We start from the raw sequence: 20,875 nt of genomic DNA, 5'->3' as shown, positions 1-20,875 counted from the left end.
TCAGAGGCCTAGTATTTTATTTGTCTTGTTTATTTTCTGTGAGGACACTTGCTCTCACATATAAAAATCCATTTATACAATTGTGACCCCAAGAGTATTAGATGCAAGACAAAATGTATTCTAAAATAATATTTAGTCTGTATGTTTAATCCAACTGAGTTCATTAAGTGTAAAATAAATGCATCTGATTTATCTTAAAAAGCACTATTGTTGCAAACAACATGTTTATCTGCTAAAATGTTCCACATACAAGTGGCATTAGCAACATCAGAAGTTTTGTTTATCTCAAATATGTCTTTCTTTTGGATAAACTGTTCAGACACAAAGATTTACTTACTGGTATAGTATGTTGTTCAGATCCACCTGCTTTCACATAACACCCTTTTTTTTGTAAAGGTGTAGGTTTTCAAAAGACAACAACAGCACAAGAAACTGCTTTAATGGGTTTTTTTTTCTACATAATATTGAAGTTTTAAGTACTGTTTTTGATTTATTTATATTTGTATCTGAAGTTTTCAAAGATGGTGCTGAACATTCCTGTTTTACGTTTAACAAACACCTGTTTGAACCCGAATTTATTAAAGACAGGACTCAACTGGAAGATATTCTGCATTTAAAATTAAAGTTTTTTGCTGATCAGTACTAGCTCCGTGGAGAAATTGGGCATTGGTGTTAGACTGGGTCAGAGCAGACTCTTCCTGAAAGGGGCTGTCTCACTCTGTGACATCAGATCATGAGGACCTGCTCGTTTTTGCAGATATGGGAGGGGCTGATGTTGAGACTGCAGGTTTTTAGAGGATTACTCAGAAAAGCGTGAACGGATCAAAATACCGCTTTGGGGTTCTTTGTATTGAGGATTGAACAGTATGATACACTCAAAAGCTCAAACAGTTGTTTTTTTCATGGTATGGCCCTTTAAGAGGTAGAAGGGTTGAATCTCAAGCCTAAGAGGAGATGTAGTTCTGTAAAAAAGGCCTCTCATTGCAGCAATATATCTTTAAAAATTCATAAAAGCAAAAACTTCTATGTCTCTATTCCTGAAAACGTGGGACGTGAGTTTTAACTGAGCTTGACCATTTCGATTTTTACACAAAGAGTAGAGCACTAACCAATTAAAATTTGCAGGTATAGCTAAAGAACAAATATACAAACTTTGCCGGCAGTTTTTCTATAGAATTTTTTAACTAGATTCTCCATGTGGCATTGAAACTGACATTTTTAGTTCAGAATTTTTTCAATATTTTACTTGATGCTGATCGAGGAACTCTTGTTATGAAATTCTTTCCTGAGGAAGTTATGCTAAACAAATTTAATCTAAATGTTGAGGAGGGGAGACATGGATGAATAGATGGTTGATAAGAAAATGGAGATGAAAATGGTTCTAGCTCCTCCTTTAGCTTGAATAATATATATATGCTGATGTATAACCTAGAATTTAACTTATGCTTCTTTCCATAGTGATAGGGCAGCTAAAAATGGACAAATTCTTTCTCAAAAGGAAAACTAAAAAGAACATTGCTCTACAATGTAAGTTTTGAATCAAAGATTCTCTGTGAAATAATGTTTTTTCTGGCTGGCTGGCTGACCCTGGCGATCCCAATCGATTTATCACACCGATGGAAAGAACCCGCCTACGACCTGGATATGAAGTTACTGAAACTGGGAATTAAATGACCCTTTCCCATTGGACTTTCTGACCACGGACAGCGATGACCTCTGTGGACTGATAGCCACTGATGGACTCTGTGTGAAATGATCTGATAATAGGATAACGAGTCAAAGTACAATCATAGTTCAGCTGGAGCTGGTCACTCGATCCACGGTGTCAGGTTGTGCGAGCTTGTGTGTCTTTTCTAAAACTTGCAATTCTCCCACAGCACAAAAAACAAGCAAGTTTTATTGTAGATAGAAGATTCTAACCTGTGGCAGAACAGAAAGCTCTGCTCCCGGTTTGAATGGTGCTTTCATGTTGAGTCTCAGGTGTTTGATTCTATCTCAACTTGACTGTAGCTGATGCTATTAATTTTCTTTCTGTGCGTTCTGCTGAATATGCGACCTTGCTGTCTTGGAATGTGTCCTGTTGCAGACGGAGGGCAGGTGGTTATTCATATGACAACACACACGTGTAAGCAAACACGGCAAAAGAAAAGGAGAGAAAGAAGGAGGCAGACATTTCTTTCAGCCAGTTCTCTGTGTCAGCCGTGTAAGAAAGCCGCCAAACCAATAATTTTGTCAAGTTCTTTTTTTAGCGGAGCGGCTGAATCGTCTTTGGATTGCCACATGTATAAAGGCAGCCCATATAAAGCCATTCACAGCACTGAATGAACACGCCATCTGTGGGGCTTTCTTATTTCCTCTTCTCTTTTCTTCTCCTTCTTTTTCAAGCCTTGTAATCAAATTTGAGCAAAATCAAATGGCGGGAGGATAGAATGAGAGCAATGGGGGGGAGGAGGGTTCAATGAAAGTACCTTTTGTTGGTCTGAAACGAGCAAGTAATTTACAAAATGCCCTCCTTTTGTGCAGGGGGCTAAGGGAAGAAAGAAATCAGTAGCTTTTAGAAGCTAGGCCTTGCGCTGCGACGGGCAAGATAATGAAAGCCGTCTTGTGTTTGTGGGCTAGAGAGCATCTCAAAGGCAGACCGGGCCCCGGCTCAGGGTTAGCTTGGCTGCTGTAAAAAAAAGAAAAAAAAAAAAGAAAAAAAAAAACACAAGACGCTCTTCTTTATGTGTGTGTGTTTGTGTTTGGCAAGAAACAGGACTGCTGTGCCCGGTTACTCTTGGCAGAGACACTCTGAGGATCAGACGAAGTTGTCAATGCTGAAAAGAGGAACGAGGAAGGCTGCTGATTCCTTACTTACCTGTTGTCGCCTGCAGGTGCGTGCGGCTGGCCCTGCACAGGTAGGCAGCAATGCTCCTCTGTTGAGAAGTCTGGGCTGAAGCGGAGACGAGGAAGAAGGAATAAAAGCATCCAGCTGGGATCATTGTCCCGAAGGATTATCAAGTACAGAGGATTGCGGCTGACTGCCTTCATTCGTTACTTCCACGGAGTTAGCTGAGGAGAGACCTGCTGCAAGATTACCACCTGAGCAGCACCTGGGAACGTTCGCTCATGAATTCTAACAGGTAAGATTGAATCCAAGACTTCTACATTTATATTATACAAAACTAAGCTCAGTTTATTTCTTTTCTTTACAGCAACATTTAGTTTGATGAGGTAATAAAGTTGCAGCCAGAGCATTCATGACGTCATTTCATGTTTTTTAGAGTTTTTAATTTTCTGTGTAGGTGACTCTGAGTTTTTAAATAAATAATTTGTTTGGCCTGCAGAGGTTCCTGTTTACTTTGAACAAAGTGGTACCTGGCATGTCCTGCAGCACAGAGTCGGTGAGTTCAGAGAGTTTTTGTTTTTCTTTGCCTCCAGCTCTGCATCAATGCCGTTAAATGCTGTTAAAAAGCTTCTTGATTCTTTAGTAAGATTCACTATCATCTTTTCTCATTCAAATGTTATGGGGTTTGATTTAAAGTTGTGCTCTGCATTGGCACGTGTGACTTAAATCCATGTTGGTGATGTTTTGTCTTTCAAAGAACGTGATCAAATATTGCTGCTTCTCTTCATGGCGTTTAGAATTCTTGCCATTTGAGACAATTTGTGTATATTTATTTTTTATTGGAAGTTAAATGGAGCAAAAACAATATTAATTTCAACTCTTTGTTTTGGTTTTAATCAATTCACCGGCAGAGTCAGGGAAATAAAAGCTGTTTACACATTTTTTTTTCCCTATAAAACATTTTCTCATAAAATCATTTATTGCATATTTACTAAAGTTGGGAAATGCTTTAATGCCCAGTCAATATAAAATAGATTTAAAAACTCAATAAATGCTTTAAAATGATTGGGAATAAACTGATAACAGTAAAGAAACAGTAGTTGCTTCCTGTCCCATTCAGTCCATGATGCCAGTGAATGGAGTGATGTGGCACGTTTGCCTTTAAACTTTTAAAAAGTTTAGCACGATGTGTGTGCAGATGCTCCTGATCCAGGAGGTGTGTCCGCGTCACAGCCGTCACATGCACATGCAGTGGGCTCAGTCACAACTTTATACACTTTGAGCTTCATTTATTTATTTTGTCAGCACCAACTACAGTTTCTTACCTGCAGACAGAGGTGATGCAACCTTAGGAAATCTTTGGCAGTAGATTTGTGCATTAGTTACATTTTGGATTTAACTGAACCTGGCATGTGAATCGACATGTTATATAAATGATCACTAAATGAAACAAATTGATCTACATTTTTGACATATTTTGCAAGATAAAGGGATGTTTTTGATGAAGTAGCTTTCTTTGAAATGTTTCTTACTTTTTTTTAGCTGCTTATATATTATATTTTACTCAACAATGATAATGTGTTTAACAGTTAAAAAGATTGAATCCCCTCTACTTAACTAAAATATGGGGAACACTTTAAAACAATCCAGTTTAAATGCTGCAGTGCCAAAATAGGAAATTGACTTCAATCTATTTAAGAACTTTAAATTGATTTCTATATAGGATGGTCATCGATTCTTTACATTTTTTTATATTTAACTGTTTACCAGAAAAGAAAAAAAAACGTTTACCTCAAACTTAACAGAGAAATAAAAATACATCTTAAAAAAGGGGTTGCACACATTGGATGGAAATGTTTTGAAAGCTGAATTTACATGGAATTGCTGACACAAAGAGGTCTTCCTTTCTACTTAACAGTTTAGATTCTAGAAATGACAACAATCTAGGTTTAATTTAAACAATTAGATTTCTTTGTTGGCACGTTAAAGCCTCGATTTACAATGAAACAAACATTTCTGGGTAGAGTTTATTCTTAATTGACTAATGACTTTTCTTGGTGTGCCACATTCTATCAGACATTCTGTCTGTCAAAGGAGGACGTGTTTGTGTATTTGCCACCTACCAGTCATAGTCATGCATAACTGCATTTTATTAAAAACAAAATACACTAAATCAGAAGCTGCTTTATTTCATCTGTGAATTTTTTTTCTTAACTTCACAATCATGATGGGATCATTCAAATCCACAACTGAAAGTTTTTTGTCCAGTTAATAAAGTTCAAATTCTAAATGCCATAATTCCTTATTTTGTGCTTTTTGGGATCAAATGGGGAAAAGGATGAAAAAAGTTAGAAGATCATCATCACCATCAAACACAGATTCCATCCTTTGCTTACACATAAAAAAGTTAATCGCTTTCTAAAATATTTTTAACATTTTAGGGGTTTTCCTTAGGGGTTTAGGGATTTTATGTGTTTCTCTGTCAATTTATTCTGCAAATGTACAAAATTAAAGAATCTCAATTGTTTGACACACATTCATAACTAAACATCAGTGCATGCATTAAAGCTCAAGTATTTTCACCCTCTATGATACAGTTCTAAATGACTTTTTCTCAAGACTTAGTTCCTCGCTGATGGCTTTCAAAATAAAAGTGAGCAGTAAAATAAATGACAACATAAAAGTTGCTAATTCTCTCTAACACAAACAACACATCTTTCTAACACATTCTAAATTCTAACACAGAATTGGGTGAAAAATGTTAGTTTTGATTTTTTTTTTTTTTCAAATTATGGTTTGATGTTTTAATAACTACGGTCATATTTTTTTGTTAATCAAAATTTATTGCATCTATTAACATTGATCTACTAATGGAAAAAGCAGGTACAAGTGTTTAAGATTTGGTGAAAACATTGTGGTGTACCAGCGTGAAACATTCCTATTTTTTTTTTTTCCTGGTGTAACGCCTGTTTTTTCAGCCTGATTGTCTATTAAATCTCATGGGTTATTAATCTTAGTCAGGTTGGCAGTGTGCTGACCCATGCAGCTCCCTGAGGACCCTCTAATAACTACTAATGGACTGTTAAAGTAGTGGGCGTGGCCTGCGCTGCCCAGGCCTGGATGGTGGGCTCTCTAAATTACAGCTCATTGAGCTGGAGAGGTAGAGGGCCGATTCCATCTGTAATCTGTGAGTGCTGGTCTGGGTGCACCTGTGTGTGAACGCAGGCATTTGTCAGACGGGATCTTCTTCCATCCAGCTCAGCCGTGTGCAGTTAGTCATTAACAGCAGCAGCTAGTCATTAAGCCTGTCATTTCCTCTGTCTACCAGCTGACCTGCTGATTTGGACATTGTCTATACTTAACCTGTGAACTCTGGTTCTCCGCATCTGTTCATCATGAGGTGTATGTGTGTTTTTGGATACACTGAACAATTGTGCTTTTTTTTTTTTGACAATACAAAACGAATAAAGCTGAAGACGGTTTCACAACAAAAGCTCAACAAAAGCATTACCAGACTCCAACAATTGTTTAACCATATATTTACCCTTACTATTATAAAATACCAACATTTGCATCTTATCCAGCTTTCTAATATTCATTTAAAAGCTTTACAATTATCACATATATAATGTTAAATATATGTGTATATATATATATATATATATATATATACACGTATGACCCCCATGAATTCATTTAAATTTTTGAATTTTAATCTAAGTCAAAATGGCATCTTATGTTTTCAAATTAATCAGGTAAGAAACAAAAACAAGTAAACCAGGATTTACTGATAATCACACTTTCAAAGTCAGTTTAACAGCTGACTTTTGTGGGTAAATGAGCTTCTGAGGCATATAAGATAATTTCAATAATTACAAACTGAGATGAATGAAATGGCCAGACTTGTTTTTATATCTTTGTTTAGTAGATGCTCACAAATAGCATTTAGAATTGTCTAAGTTATGTGTCAAATCTTTTAGAGACAAGTCCAAGTAAAAGGTCCAAACAGTGTTGCTGTGTTGTGTGTTGCTGCCATATTAGTCTAGTCTTGTGTGACAGAAACTTTGTGAGCAAATCCTCGTTCTCCATCCTAGCCCTGCCTTTTGACTTCTCTTTTGAAATTAAGGGTGAAGAAGTGGGTCTAAAAATGAAAAAGATATTACACAAATGGAGCAAAGGACGCCCCTGGATTTTTAACCCAATTTATAAATCTAAAATAAGTTTGACTGAAGTTCCTCCGCTTTGAGCCACCACTATCCTTCGCTGTTGATGCATAACTTCTGAGATGAGGAAAAGACAACATGTTTATGTCTTCTCATGGATTCCTACTTAAACCTACCTCAGGTTTATGTATGTGAGAATGTATGAAAACTTGTGCAAAAAGATAAGTCCAAGCAGCAGAACCAATGGCTGCAGGAGGTGCAGTCACCATAAAAGACAATGAAGAAGCCATCTTTTATGTTTGGGCAAACTTTTCTGGGGAATACCAAAGGTAAACATTATTGACATTTATAGCCTATCAAGCCTTGCTGTGTTTATCTACTTCTGGATCTTGCATTCTACTCTTCTTTTCCAATTTCAAATGTTACCTTGGGTATTATTTTTTTTTCCCACAGGTTGCTTCTTTCTTCTAACGTATGTGTCTTCCACACAGACTGCTAGTTGCTGAGTGTGTACATAATGACAGTGTCTCATATAAGCACAGGTGTCTTAGAAAACTGCATGATAGATGCCATGCCATCTTCAAGGGCTGCAAACTGATTCATTCGTTCCACAATCGCTCAGGTCTTTGAGCTTTTTCTGTAACACTATAATAAGATTCCTTAACAAGCTTTATTAACCCATTAACAGACATTATTAATGTGTTTATAAGGTGTTAGTAAGACATTTATTTAGTACAATTTGCCAAATAAGGTTTATTAACATAATTAGTAAGAATTATTAATACCTTCAGTGTTAATAATTACAAAGACTACAGAGTCTACAGAGACCATACTAATAAAGTGCTTAAAAACTAAAATATATTAACTATCTTTGTCAACATTATATTGAGTGTTTTGCAGAACCTCATCTAAAGCTTTTGCTGTACTCTTCACTGCACTATTTAACGTCCCCAAATCATACCAAACACTAAATCCCCATTCAACAGTTATTGATTCTGCCTGTTACTCATTTCATATTAGCCTTTAACAGAATTTTCAACAAATTGTTAAGAAAAAACGTGCAATCTATTTTTGTGCTCATTTGACTATTTTTTTTTATAATACACACATAATTTATATGTATTTTTTTAATTTTGGGTTTGAAAGTGTACATTGTTGCCAGTATGCTATGCAAATCTTCATAGTACTTTCCACAACATGACAAATGGAGAAAATGTATAGGGATCCCATCAGTCCAAGGGGTGAGGAGCCATTCTAGTCTACTGCAATGTTCGCAGTCAACCAAACACACTTTAAATGCTCCAAAAGAAGTAGAAAAGAGATTTTGTCCTCTTTAATTTTACTATGTTTCTATGTAAAATAAATAAATAAACAAATATCTTAATTCAAAGTCAAGTTTCACGTTAGCATAAATCAATCTTTAGTGAAACTCTGTTCCTCACTAACACATATTAGACTTATAATACTGATGCAAAAAACTACAATTTATGATTTAAGATGTAGAATTTTGGCATAGTGTCCATTTTAAAATGATAAGATGCGATATTGCTTAATTTTTTTTCCTTATTATTGTTGAACCATTGTTCCCAGTTTAAAATGAGTGCCCAATTTTATGATTCGTAATTTGAAAATATGCAATTAAAAATGTGTACTTCTCTTGACAAAAGGCTTAAACAGGTGTGTTCTGGTTCCATCCTTGAGTGTTCTGACCTCTCCCTTGCTGGGGTTGACCTTGCACGTCTCTGTCTGAGGTGCTGATACATGCGACTGTCAGAAAGCCCTCTGAAGCTCCTCTAGCTGCGATGGAAGCAGAATTTGGACGGCTTTTTGCAAAAAAGCCGCTGCATTAAGACGGTCCTCACCTTGGCCTGTAGGAGACAAGTTAGTCTGAGGGCTAATCCAAAAGTCAGCAGAGTAAATGTGACTGGTTTCAGCTCTTCTTTGTCTTCCGGAGATAAGGTAATAAGGATACAGGGACGTTAGGTGGAGGTGTGGTGGGTTAGTCTCAGTTGCCACATGTAATAGATGACCAGTGAATATCTCACTAAAAGCAGCCGGTTTAGTAGATGGGAAGGAATCACAGGGGTATTGTCTTAAGAGGATAAGTCAATGAGAGGCTTACAGAGTTGTATCAGTAGACAAAGATGGAGATGTGACACCTCAGCTTGGCCTTTGAGCACAGTCTGCAGTGTTATTACCTTTTGTCTTGTCCTGATAAGGTAATGAGGGCTACAGCGGTGGGTGATGGGAGCGTTGGGAGCTGCATTAGTGGACGATGAGGAACAAGGGACAGTCGAGCTGTTAAACCCGCTGCTTAGATACTGTAGGGACGCCTTAGCTCCAGGTGTTAGCTTGAAATTGGGGGTTGTTTCTTGTTGATAAGGACGAGGGGTGACAAGAGAGGATTGAGGGTTGAAATTAGATCTCTTAAGTAGAATTATTTATGCTCAAAGGGGTATGGAGGAGCTGCCAAAAAAGTTATGAGCCCATGCAAATCCTCCAGGTCTTTTAATCTTAAACCACTGGTTAGTCTTTTTGGTCTCGCCTTGATCATTTTAATAATATATCTCACAATTTAGTCAATATTTTGATTAAAATATGTATTCTAAAACACGTCTGTATTTTAAGTTCATGCTATTTTCTTTTGGTCTGTTTTTAAAAGCTGAATTATCAGTCCTATTATTGTCTCTAAATCTCAAAAATGTTTTGTTTCTCCTATTGAATATATATAGAGAACTGGACAAAACGGGTAAGATGTCACAGATTGTAAATTCCCTTCCAGCGAAATGAAACCAAGTCAGCCGCCATTTTTCTGCAATACATATGTTGGAGTCAGACGACAGTGATTGTTCCGAGTTGGTCTGATTTAATGTTTCTAACTACTGTTTCCAATCATGAGAAAGCGGTTCTTGAAGTCCTCACCCCTTCAACTGATAACGGGCCAAGGAGAATCTGTTAATCAAACGTTTGAGGAAAGGGCATCACGTGTTTACTGAGGCATCTGGTTGGTCAGTTTATAACTTAAATGTCTTACAATATCGAAAAAAATGTAATGATGTAATGAAATAAATAGAAACCTTGTAAAAAGGAAAATAACAATTTCCAAGAAAAAAAAAATAGGATTAGCAAAAGGGATCAAAGTAAGAATGGTTATTCTGACAAATATAATGACTGAGTAATAGCTGTTTATTTCTCAAAAGAAGTCTGAGATTTTGGCTTCTTGGAGCCAGCGGGTACTTCCTGTTTGGATTGGGAGGGGGGAGGGGTCACTCAGTCCAGTTTTCTATATACAGTCAACAGTTTTTCTGATATGATACATATACATCCCAATACGACATGCCTGGAAGACTCTCTCTCTAAGGAGGCGGAGCATTCTGTGAATTATGGCCATTAAATGACTAGCACAAATGTATTACCAGAAAAAGATGTTCTTCCATATTTGGAAGAATTACGACATTTTATAGAGGTACTAGCACTGGCTCAGGAAAAATCAATCAAGTCAAATGTATAATCAGTGCCTGGGTGACAATTGTCTCATGTATTCATTTTGAGACATCCAATTCTACTTTTTCACCTCATTCAAATCAAGTAATCCTATATCATTAGCTAATACCTTTGTAACTCTATGACAGAAAACAACATAATCACAGATTACTCACCATGTAGTAAAAGAATCTCAAAGTAAAAACATAAATAAATAAAAAGTAGAATAAGAGTGAAAATATCCCCCCAAAAACAGCATTGCACCGAGTGCATGCTGCCTTTAAAGACTAAAGATGACAAAGGCAAATGTGTGTTTGTATGTCTGGCTGTGAAGATCTCCAAGTAATGGTGCAGATGATGAGACCAAGTGCAATCTGTTGCTATTCATCAAGCAGCAAACTGACAGCAACACAATGCAAAACCAGGGGCGAAGACTGACTGGAGGTGAACATGCATAAATACATCAGTGCAGCCACGCAGAAGCATGTTGTGGTGTACGTGCAATTAGGTAGCATGAAGAAAAAAAAATCAGCAGAAAGGGCCTTTGTGGTCAGCACGCTTCAGCCATAATTGCTGGATGACAAACTGCTTTTCATTGACAAAAAAACTACATCTCTATATAGCTTTTTCTCGCAGTTAATTATCCTGATGCAATTACAGTCATACCTCTGCAAAACATGTTTTTGCCTTTCATATTAAAGAGCATTTTAGATGATTTCTGCTTCTAAACAGGACATGTGATGACATACCAACATTGAGGCTGAAAAGATGCATACTTACTATTGATTGGAAAGTGTATGTTTGGGCGTATAACTGTCTGCATGCGTGTGTATTCGCCATCAGTCGTAGGTGGTGGTGGTGTGTATGCGAGCCCATTGAAATCTCAAGGTCTTGTTGCCATCTTATTCACACACAGAGGGGGCTGCACACACATCGACTGGCACCCTGCTCTGCTTTTAGAGCCATTACTGTCAAACAGCTGTTAGCGCGTCAAGAGAAGTGGTGTTGATGGCATGGAGCGAAGGAGGAGAGAGGCGGCAGGATAAATGGTCAGGGCCAATAGATAGATAGATGGATGGATAATTGGGTGTAGAGGACAGAGGGAGGGCTATGAGGGATGAAGTGGTGGTGGATGAATGGCAGAGTTTAGGGAGGGAAGAAGGGGGGTGAAGGCTCGGGTTAGGGCCTCTCTACGTGAGGACAGATTGATGTGGGTGTCAGAGAGGACTCCAGAGAGGAACAAGCCTTTATTTGACAGTCAATTATCAGATGGACCTAGTGGCCTCACAGTCCAGCAGCAGTTACGCTCACACAGAGCACACATGCATGCTGTCTCAGTCACTGGCTCGGCATTCAGGAGAGAAAAATCTGGAAAAGGAAATTATGGCACGAAAAAGAGAGAATAGTTTCTGTGTGTAGACTTTTTATCTATTGTTTTTTTTTTTTGCCATACACACTGACAGAGTTGCATAAACTAAATCAAACAGGAGTTTAAGTGGTGTTGTTAATGCCTAATAAGTTCACAAGTTAACCAGGAGGACAAACTCATATTAACGTATTAATGAAGGTCCTAAATGTCACATGATTTTTGCTTCACCTGAATGTTAAATCTTCTCTAAAATGAAGAGGAACCATCTTCTAAGAACTAACTGCTGCTACCTAAGACAAAGGATGTAAATTGTGCATTTTCACCTTAATATTTTCACACTAAAGTTAATTTTAATATACTTTTTTTTCAACTTAATAAATAGCTTTTTGTGATTATTTTACAGGTACAAGAAATTGTTTAATCGATCAACATGGAAATGCTTTTAAGCTAGAATGAATTTGTCTCTAGGTAGTTTAGTAAGGATGAAACAAGCTGAAACTGCAGAATGTTTGTGGTTAAAGTTGAAAATATTAGAATGAGGCTCGTAAAAATCCAATAAAAGATAATTAATTTTCACATAATGTTACACATGGAGCAGGTGCTTTGGTATGGCTGATTTTAGAAAACCTGTAAAGAGAATGCAAGTTTTTGAAAAGAGAGATGCAGCCTTGCACGAAGGTCAGAGGAGTTGAGTTTCCATTGGCTGGCTGTGGGCCTTGGTGATGAGGCCTCATGTGTGCTATTCAGAGTTTGGCCTTGAGCTGGGCTGCCACAAATCGCACAATTAGTGTGAAAACAACACACACACAGAGACAAGTTGACATGCTTGCTGGCTACCTGGAACAGAAACATTATTGGATGTAATATGTGACCCTTTCATTCCTCAGACATAGTGGTAGAATCCCATGTCAGGCAGGAAGGAACAGAGCTTTGATGACCGAATGACTATTAAACAGACTTAAAAATCACATGCAAGTGAGCTTATGTGCTAAAGTGTTTCCTGCAACAAATATCTCTGTAAGAACATTAGATGGTTGTATGTGAGGGTGTGAGTCTCTGTCCGTGGTGCTGAAATGGACAGAAATGAAACAGAATGAAACTGACCCTTCTCTTTTTCATTGTGGTTGTTCATGCATGTTGTAAACCTCACTGCTGCAGCAACAAAGTTGAAAACTTTGGACTTCCTAATTATATATAAAAAAATGCTTTGGAGGCCTGATTTACATGTTTTATACAGGCCTCTAAATGCATCACAATAAATTCAACTTTTATTCTTAGTCAGAGGACATTTTAACATCCTTGGACTCGATGTGACTGTCACGTACTTCATCTGTGTGTATTGTCAGTATCTCTAAGGTTTTTTAAAGCTTTTCAATCAGATAAACAGTTCACTTTGTAAATAATATCATTTTAAAAATATTTAGATTAGTGCAAAATTGAGATTGTGATTTCACTTCTTTGAAAAAAAAATACTATTTAAGGATTGGTACTTGTTTAATGATGTAATAATAGTTTTGATATGTTATTTTTTATGCTTTATATCAGAGTTGAATGCAAAAAAAATATGGGTTTGTGTGTCATAATCATCACAAAACGCTGCCTCTTCTTTCCCAGCTCAGTCTTATGAATTCAACCTTTTTGGATCGACTTTTGTGAAAACATGCATTTGTGTTCCGTTGTGTGTCTGCAGGGTTTGTGTTGGCTCACACAGTGTGAGTGCACGCGTGTGCTCGTGCGCGTGTTTGTCAGCAGTGTGCTATTAGTGCCCCCTGCAGTAAAACCAAAGGGAACAAAAAAAAGAGGAGGATCCATAAAGACATTGTTGGGGAAAGAGTCAGAAAGAAGAGCAGAACAACAGAGTAGCATTCATTATCTCCAACACACACAAAGGAGCTTAATCAGTCATGCGACAGTCAAGCCTGATAGCCATTGACCGGGTCTCATGATCAGAGGTAATATCGACTGTAAATCATGAGGCACTTTTTAGAATATTTCCCAGAATGTACAAAATCTGTAAATTTGTATCCTGTTTGGGTGAGCTCACTTTAGAAAGTAACCAGTGGACATTACCTTTAAATTTCAAGAACATTTAAAAAATAAACAATGGCCATATATAAGATAGGTTTAGCACAACAGAATTGCTCAAATAAAATGTATTTTTGTGGTTTTCAGTCGGGGGTTTGTAGCTGAATGTGCACAAGTGCATCACATTGATCCTTAATATCCGATACTGTGGAAAACATTGCTGTTCACTTTCTTTAAATTTTGCTTTGTTTAATAATATTATGCATGAGGTAATTAAAACCTTTTTTGTTTTATAAAAGCTGTTTAGCGTCAAAGAATAGGATTTTAAGTTTAAGTTCGAGGGTAAATCATTACAATTTCAGGAATTTACAGTTGCTGTTTGTGATCACAAGTGCAACACGTGCACAATTTTGTAAAACTTATTTCATTTAATACACACTTGCAATAGTGTTTTTTTTATTTATGGTAACCTACAAATGCTGCATTGTTTTGTCTTCTTGGTGAAATGCAGGCCTTCACATTCATTTATTCATATGTGACAAACCAGCATGTTTCAGAATTTTTCACAATTTAGGATTATTTTAAAGTCTACTACAAGGTAATAGGAATTAAAATTAGGACAATACACAACAAACTTTGCAATAAAAAAAATATATTTTGCTAAGTTCTCCTTTTTTCTATTCATTCCACCTTGTATGGATTTTTCTTTTTACCACAGAAAATCCACATTTGACATAGTTTATAACCAATGCAATGTTATATCCAAAAAAATGTCAACAGAACAACTCTTTTCCAGAATACTGCCTCCTTAATATTTTATAAGCATCATCTTTAGTTCAAAAAGCATAAATAATGTGAACCGTCTATTTAATCTGTGCTGCTAAAATGAATGAATTTCAAGCTGATGGTTTGATGGTTCTCTTTTCGTTTGGACAGCTTTTTCTGTGGAGCTGCATCAATATGGTTTTTAGCATAAAGCAGCTCTTTCCTCTGTTTAATCCTGTCATAGTGGCAGCTGGGGCTCCAATAGATGGCATCACTGCACTAAACATGAGGCTTTTCTGGGCTCTGCTGTGCTGAGGCTAACTGCTGCACATGTAGGAACCTAGTTGGAATGTGGACCGGGTTGATTAAATAAAACATAAACCCAGGAGAAAAAAACAACAACAAACAAATATGATTTCATTTAGAAAAAAATTATATATACTAAATTATTGTAATTTATTTATTTATTATTATTATTTTTTTTACAATATAGCATTGTCATTATATTTTTCTGTTTTCATCAGTTTCTCATATCTGCCTATTTTATATCAAAATAAATATTTACCTTTTTTAAAATTACTTATAATTAAGAGCATCCAAAAAGCTTGTTTTTGGATTATTTTTACAATTTTTGGCTTAAAATATGTTTGGATTTAATACTCTCGAAGGCAGTCGGATTTCATTTTTTCACTAGTAGACCTGGATTACAACCAACGTTTTATGTCCTTTGATTCCTAAACTACATCAGTATTATAGAATAATTTACTCTATATTATAGCCATCATATGCATTATTTTTAAATAGTAAATAGTTTTTTTATTTCCTTATAACAAAAATTAACATCAGCATCTGGCTGCTGCATAAAATAATTTTATTCGGGTTCAGTAGAGAGAAGTCTGCTCTGCATAGCAGCCAGCCTTTAAACCTGTCACTCTTAGCTGTAGATATGTGTTTCACTGGCCTGTAATGTGTTTTTGTGTGCACGAATCACCTGCTGGTCTGTTTCATGCAGACACTTCAGACAGGAGAAAAGATAGTCGGCTTGGATAATGGATCGTTTTTCTACAGCAAATGTCTAAAAGGGGCTCCTGAAATGACAAATGATTGTGGCCTAAAACATGCGCAGACTCACACAGAGAAGAAATGTATTCATCAGAAATGTATGTGGATGGCAAACATCCCAGCGTTGACTTTCGCTGCAGCTGAACCATGTGACATAGATTTGTAACTTGTGTTTAACATCCAATAAAAACTGAAATGCATCAAAAATATTTTTTATTAAATTCCTTTGTCTCAAATATTTTTTTTTAATTCTCCTTTAAATTGTACAATGCTCTTCACTGATTCTGGAAAGACTTAAAATCCAAAATGTTATTTTTTTCCCATAATAAGCACAGTGGGCTTTTCTATGGTTGTAATTTGTTTCTGTGATGTCGGTATCACATAACTGTGCTGGAATACAAAAGGTAAAAGCTCCCTGAAGGATTTTGTCCTTTTTTTCTGCGATAGAGGTGTCATATCAAAATGACAGGCGCTCCTTTTAATATCCTTTAATGTCATTTAAATCATCAACTGTTGTGTGCAGACTGATAATCTTCCTCTTTGTGATCTGTGGACTAATGAGACCTTTCCTCTCGGCCTCTGTGGTAAAGTCTCCATCCTAATTTCCTAAAGCTGAAACACAAAGAATTGGCTGCAGTGTGGCCTCAGTGGAAGTCTGTGCTGACCACAGTTTGTCTAAATAAAAAAAAGAGTGAAAAGGGAAAAATGAAGTACAAAAAATAGACACAAAGTGTGAAATAGCAGCACACTGACCATTTTTACAGCAGTATTGGTAAAAGGATATAGTTTGAGTGGCTTAATTTTTCCACTAACAGGTCACACCTTTACATGAATGGAAAAATGAAATATAAGCAATTTTTTTAACTCCTCCATAACTTTTTCACAAATATGATTAGCACAGAAAGAATATTTTTTAAAATGCTAGATGGGGAAATCTTCAAATAAGAGTGTGGAGAACTGTGTCCTTTCCTGGCCTCTGCTGCTCATCCAGAATCTACAGCTCCCACGGCAGAGGCTATTTCTTTACTCTCATCTTATTTAACAATCTTTATTTTGTTTGCCACATATATAGATTTTTTTTGACAAATACAGTGATGACAAGAAATACATTTTCTTATTTTCCTTTGCTAAAACTAGGACTTTCAGGCGCTTTGACTTCTAAAAATGTCAATGGCATGTTAAAGGTTCTTGACTATGTACATGTGTAACAATGGAGGATGACAAAACAAAATTCTCACTCATCCACTCAGTTTGACAAGTAAAGCCTGATCCTGTCTGATCAGAACTATATGTGTAAACATTACAATAGTTGTGCAGTGAGTATAAAACAGTCAGGTTTTTATGATAGCACTAAGTAGGAGAAACACATTAGTAAAGAGGTTTGTGCCCATCAACATGGAAAGGGTTTTAAAGTCATTCCTTAACTATGGAGTCCACTGAATAATGAGTAAAAACAAAATGGGTATCAGTCACCGCAACTTTAGAAAAAAGGCCGATAGGTTGATATCGATTTCAAAAAGTACACAAGGTCTTGTGTCAGGTCTCAAAAAGCTTCAGTCAATACTACCTTTTAAAAAAGTTTTAGACCAGGTCTAGAAAATGACTGAATTTACATGAAACCAGCTGGAGAAAAAAACAAAGGGAGAAATTTGGGTGTTGGTGGCTACATCTGAACGAACAACCAAATTGCCCACCGCATCCTGACAAATGGGACTTGAAGGACACGGGCCCATGTAGGAAAACCCTTTAACTGTGAAGCACCATGGTGGTAGAGTAAGGAACACGGTCTGGAGACATTGCAGTCATGGAGCTCACACTGAACTGTTCAGTGTTCATCAATAGAAAACAATGATGAACATTGAAATGTAAGGTCATGGGAGCAACAGCTGCAGATTGTCACCAATCTTATAAACCAACAGGACAACCTGAAATCCCCAAAATATGGACTTATGTTTTAATAAAACTTTTTTTTTTTTTGTTGAGAAAACCTATATAATAAATTGTGAACTGACACAGAGGTTCATGACCTGATTATTTCTTTGTTTTTAAATGTAACATTATTTTCACATAAATGAATGTTTTCTGTGCTTCTGTTTTGTGATAATTGATCATTGCCATTTGTTTTAAACTGTGAAACACCATCAATCAGTTTGTCACCTTCAGTCAATCTAACTTGTTTTGAGAATTGATAAAAGTTGTTCAGTGAGGATTAGCTATTTTAAGAGTAAATAAAACACACAGACACACACACGCACATTCATATCTATACATGTGTATGCAGAACAGTGTAGTGGTATCTGATGTGACACACTGGAGTCAAAAATCGGTTGGGGTACAATTTTACTAGAGTTTTTTAGGTAACATCCCATCATGCATCATCCTGTCTACCTCTAAAATCATTTCAGTGAAATGAGCAAAGCGTCATGCTGAATTAGATGTCATGGACAGGATAGAAGCTTGACCCCAAACTGAAAATCACAGCCAACTTGAGACACAAGAATTTCCTGAAGCAGACCATTAGAGACCTTTCTGAAAGTCTAATTGAGGATGTGAGTGCAGCACAATATACAGTCGCTATTACAACCATCACTGAGACCAATCATACACAACAGCAACAGTAATACTAGAGATGCTTGGCTTTAGAATAGCAGATAACAAGTAGTACTCTCCATGGAAACACAGACTGGACAATGATTGTATCGGCATTCAAACAGGTCAGATCATTTTTGTGACTACAGGTGTGATGTAGAATAATATCAGATAAAATGGTAATAGTCAACCAACTGGAGAAACAATGGGGCAAAAAAGTGTTCTGCATTCAAAGATTTTGCAAGCTGTCCTACTTTAAAAGATGAGGGAAGTCTGTAATGGTCATCACTGGTATGCTTCAACTGTTAGAAAAAATGAAAAAAAAAACATGGATGACTATTTTTGTAGAGAAGTTATTTTTACATCAGAGAAGAAAATAAGTATGTGGTCAAAAACAATACCTCACCATAATACTTTGTAATGTGGTTCTGGTTGGCAAGGACAGAGGTCTTCACACTGCACACTGTAGCTATTATTTGGGACCATTCTTTCATGCAGATCTTCTCAGGAGCTGGGATGTTTTGAGTATATAATGGGATTTCCTGGATTATTTTATTTTCTTACATTCTGTCTCTCATGGTTGATGTGTATTTATGATGAACATGACAGACCAGTATCTTTTTTTTTAAGTGGGACAATTTGCAAATCGGTAACTGCCAAATACTTAATTTTGCCTCATCGTAGTGCTGAACAAGAAGGGAAAAAGACCACTTTGTTAAAATTAAGAATTCCAAGATAAAAATTGGGGAGACGGAACATGAGAAGATTGAGAAAAAACACCAGGCCTCAGAAAAGAACAGAAAATGAGTTCAATACTGTGACTCCCAAGCTGGGAGAATTGCTCCAGCACATTCCAGGAACAACTCAAGATCTCTGTCCAGATGATAGTAATTCTACCAACAACTAAGGACTCTCAAGGTTCTAGGCTCCTGGCTTACTATTATATTTTCCCAATTTTGTGTGCAAAAGTTCTCTTGCAAATATTGCCTAAATAGTTACCTTTTAAACTTAATTTCTGTCTGGTTTTATTTATTATTTTTTATGTAATTTTATTTAATTTCTCATCACCTATAATGTTCCTTCAGTTGCTTCACAACTCGTGTTGTCTACCAAAAAAAAAAAAAAAAAAACACACACAAAAACAGTCAGTTTCTCTCCAGGAAGTCATCTATAAATGAACACAGTCTATTTTTTGGGAAAGACAGCACAGTTGTTATTTTAGTTTGAACGGTATGGGTAAAGTTGATATCTTATCCTATGTTGGATAATTGGATTATTTTGAATAAAATGTAGGTAGGAATTTCAAAGTTTTTTAAACATATTGTTGTAGCATTTTTCTCATGATAGAATATTTTTTTTAAAGGATAATTGAAGTGAGTTTTCTAGTATTTCCTTATTCAAATCACTGTGAATCAGGAGCAGAAACATGCTAATATCAGCGAAGTAGGTGCTAGTCGGCGGGCCACAGCTCCCTGCTCTGCTCCATTCCAATACATCCACTTGCATGTCTTCATTTTCCTCGTCTGAGCTATCATCTGGCTCAAAACTGCACATCTGGATAGCTTCAATATTGCTCGACATTTTTGTTGCACTGGTGATGTTAGGTTTGGGATGTGAGGAACTGTAAGGTGACGGGAGAGAGGGATGATGGGAAGTCAGGGCAGGCTTACTCCGTGCCAACAGTCCCGCACAACTCAGATGCGAATTTCTAATGAACTTTTGCTTAAAAACTGCATAGTCATGGTTAAATGAAAAATGGGAACACTTTTACAATATATCAAAATATGATCAAAGAGGGACTTTAAATGATTGTTAATGTGAATCTGCTGGTGAATTCACTTGTGTTTGACTTAATCAGACATACAAACATACTACAGGAGTGTGTGGTCGTACACATTTAATGCATTACTCACAGATCAAATACTGGCTTCCCACACAGTTCTTTCCCCAGAGAGAGTGAGTGTGTGTTATTAACCCCAGCACTGCGGCTGCTTGTCTGCTGGCATTAACCCCATTATCCTCTCCTCTCGTTCCCCCCTCTCTTCTCCTCTGCTCTCCTCCCTTTTTCCAGCTGCAGTGATGAAGTTAAATAGGCACAGTTTTCCCCTCTCTCTCCGGTGCTTATTCTTTTCTCGTTTGCCGGCTCCCTCTATCTCTCTACAGTTGGCAGTGGCAGAGGTTAAACAAGCACACTCTGTCTGTTCATCCAGCCCTCCCCTTTCTCTCTCTCACCAGGTCCCAGAGGTGCTTTCTGCTTAACAAGGCTGGATATCTGTTTCCTAAAATCAATCATCTGTCTTAAACGAACATCCCTGGCCATCTGCTTCAGGGGCTGACACACACATACAAGCAGCAAACACATGCACACTCATACATTTCGGTGCTGGAGCTTCAATCTCAATATTTGTTGACCGGGCCCCTCAAGGGGCCCTGAGAGCCAGTGCCGGTGGGTTTCCGAGGCCCTCAGAGCTGCCTGGCCAGGGGCCTTGTGCATTCTCCCGCCTGTTTTCTCCCTCTCTCCATCTCGCTTTTCAATTTGATTAATCTCTAAATCTGTGTGACACATGGATGAGGCTCTGACACTTTGCCAGG

General features: G+C 37.0%; 1 long non-coding RNA gene across 3 annotated transcripts in view; it reads left to right on the top strand.

Annotated features, from left to right (window-relative positions):
• The window catches only part of LOC112150749, a 52,332-nt gene that overhangs the window by 9,475 nt on the left and 21,982 nt on the right, over positions 1-20,875 (top strand). For 2 of the 3 annotated variants that reach the window (XR_002920006.2, XR_002920005.2), the window contains exons 2-3: positions 2,874-3,122; positions 3,327-3,383. This is a non-coding gene — a long non-coding RNA (uncharacterized LOC112150749). Of the gene's footprint in view, positions 1-1,330; positions 3,123-3,326; positions 3,384-20,875 lie in introns of those variants that run through there. The other variant, XR_004947772.1, reaches the window with a different exon arrangement.

Source organism: Oryzias melastigma, linkage group LG4, assembly GCF_002922805.2.
Source record: "Oryzias melastigma strain HK-1 linkage group LG4, ASM292280v2, whole genome shotgun sequence".
Lineage (NCBI taxonomy): Eukaryota > Metazoa > Chordata > Actinopteri > Beloniformes > Adrianichthyidae > Oryzias > Oryzias melastigma.
Note: the sequence above shows the minus strand (reverse complement) of the source record. Positions and strands in the feature narration are given on the sequence as shown.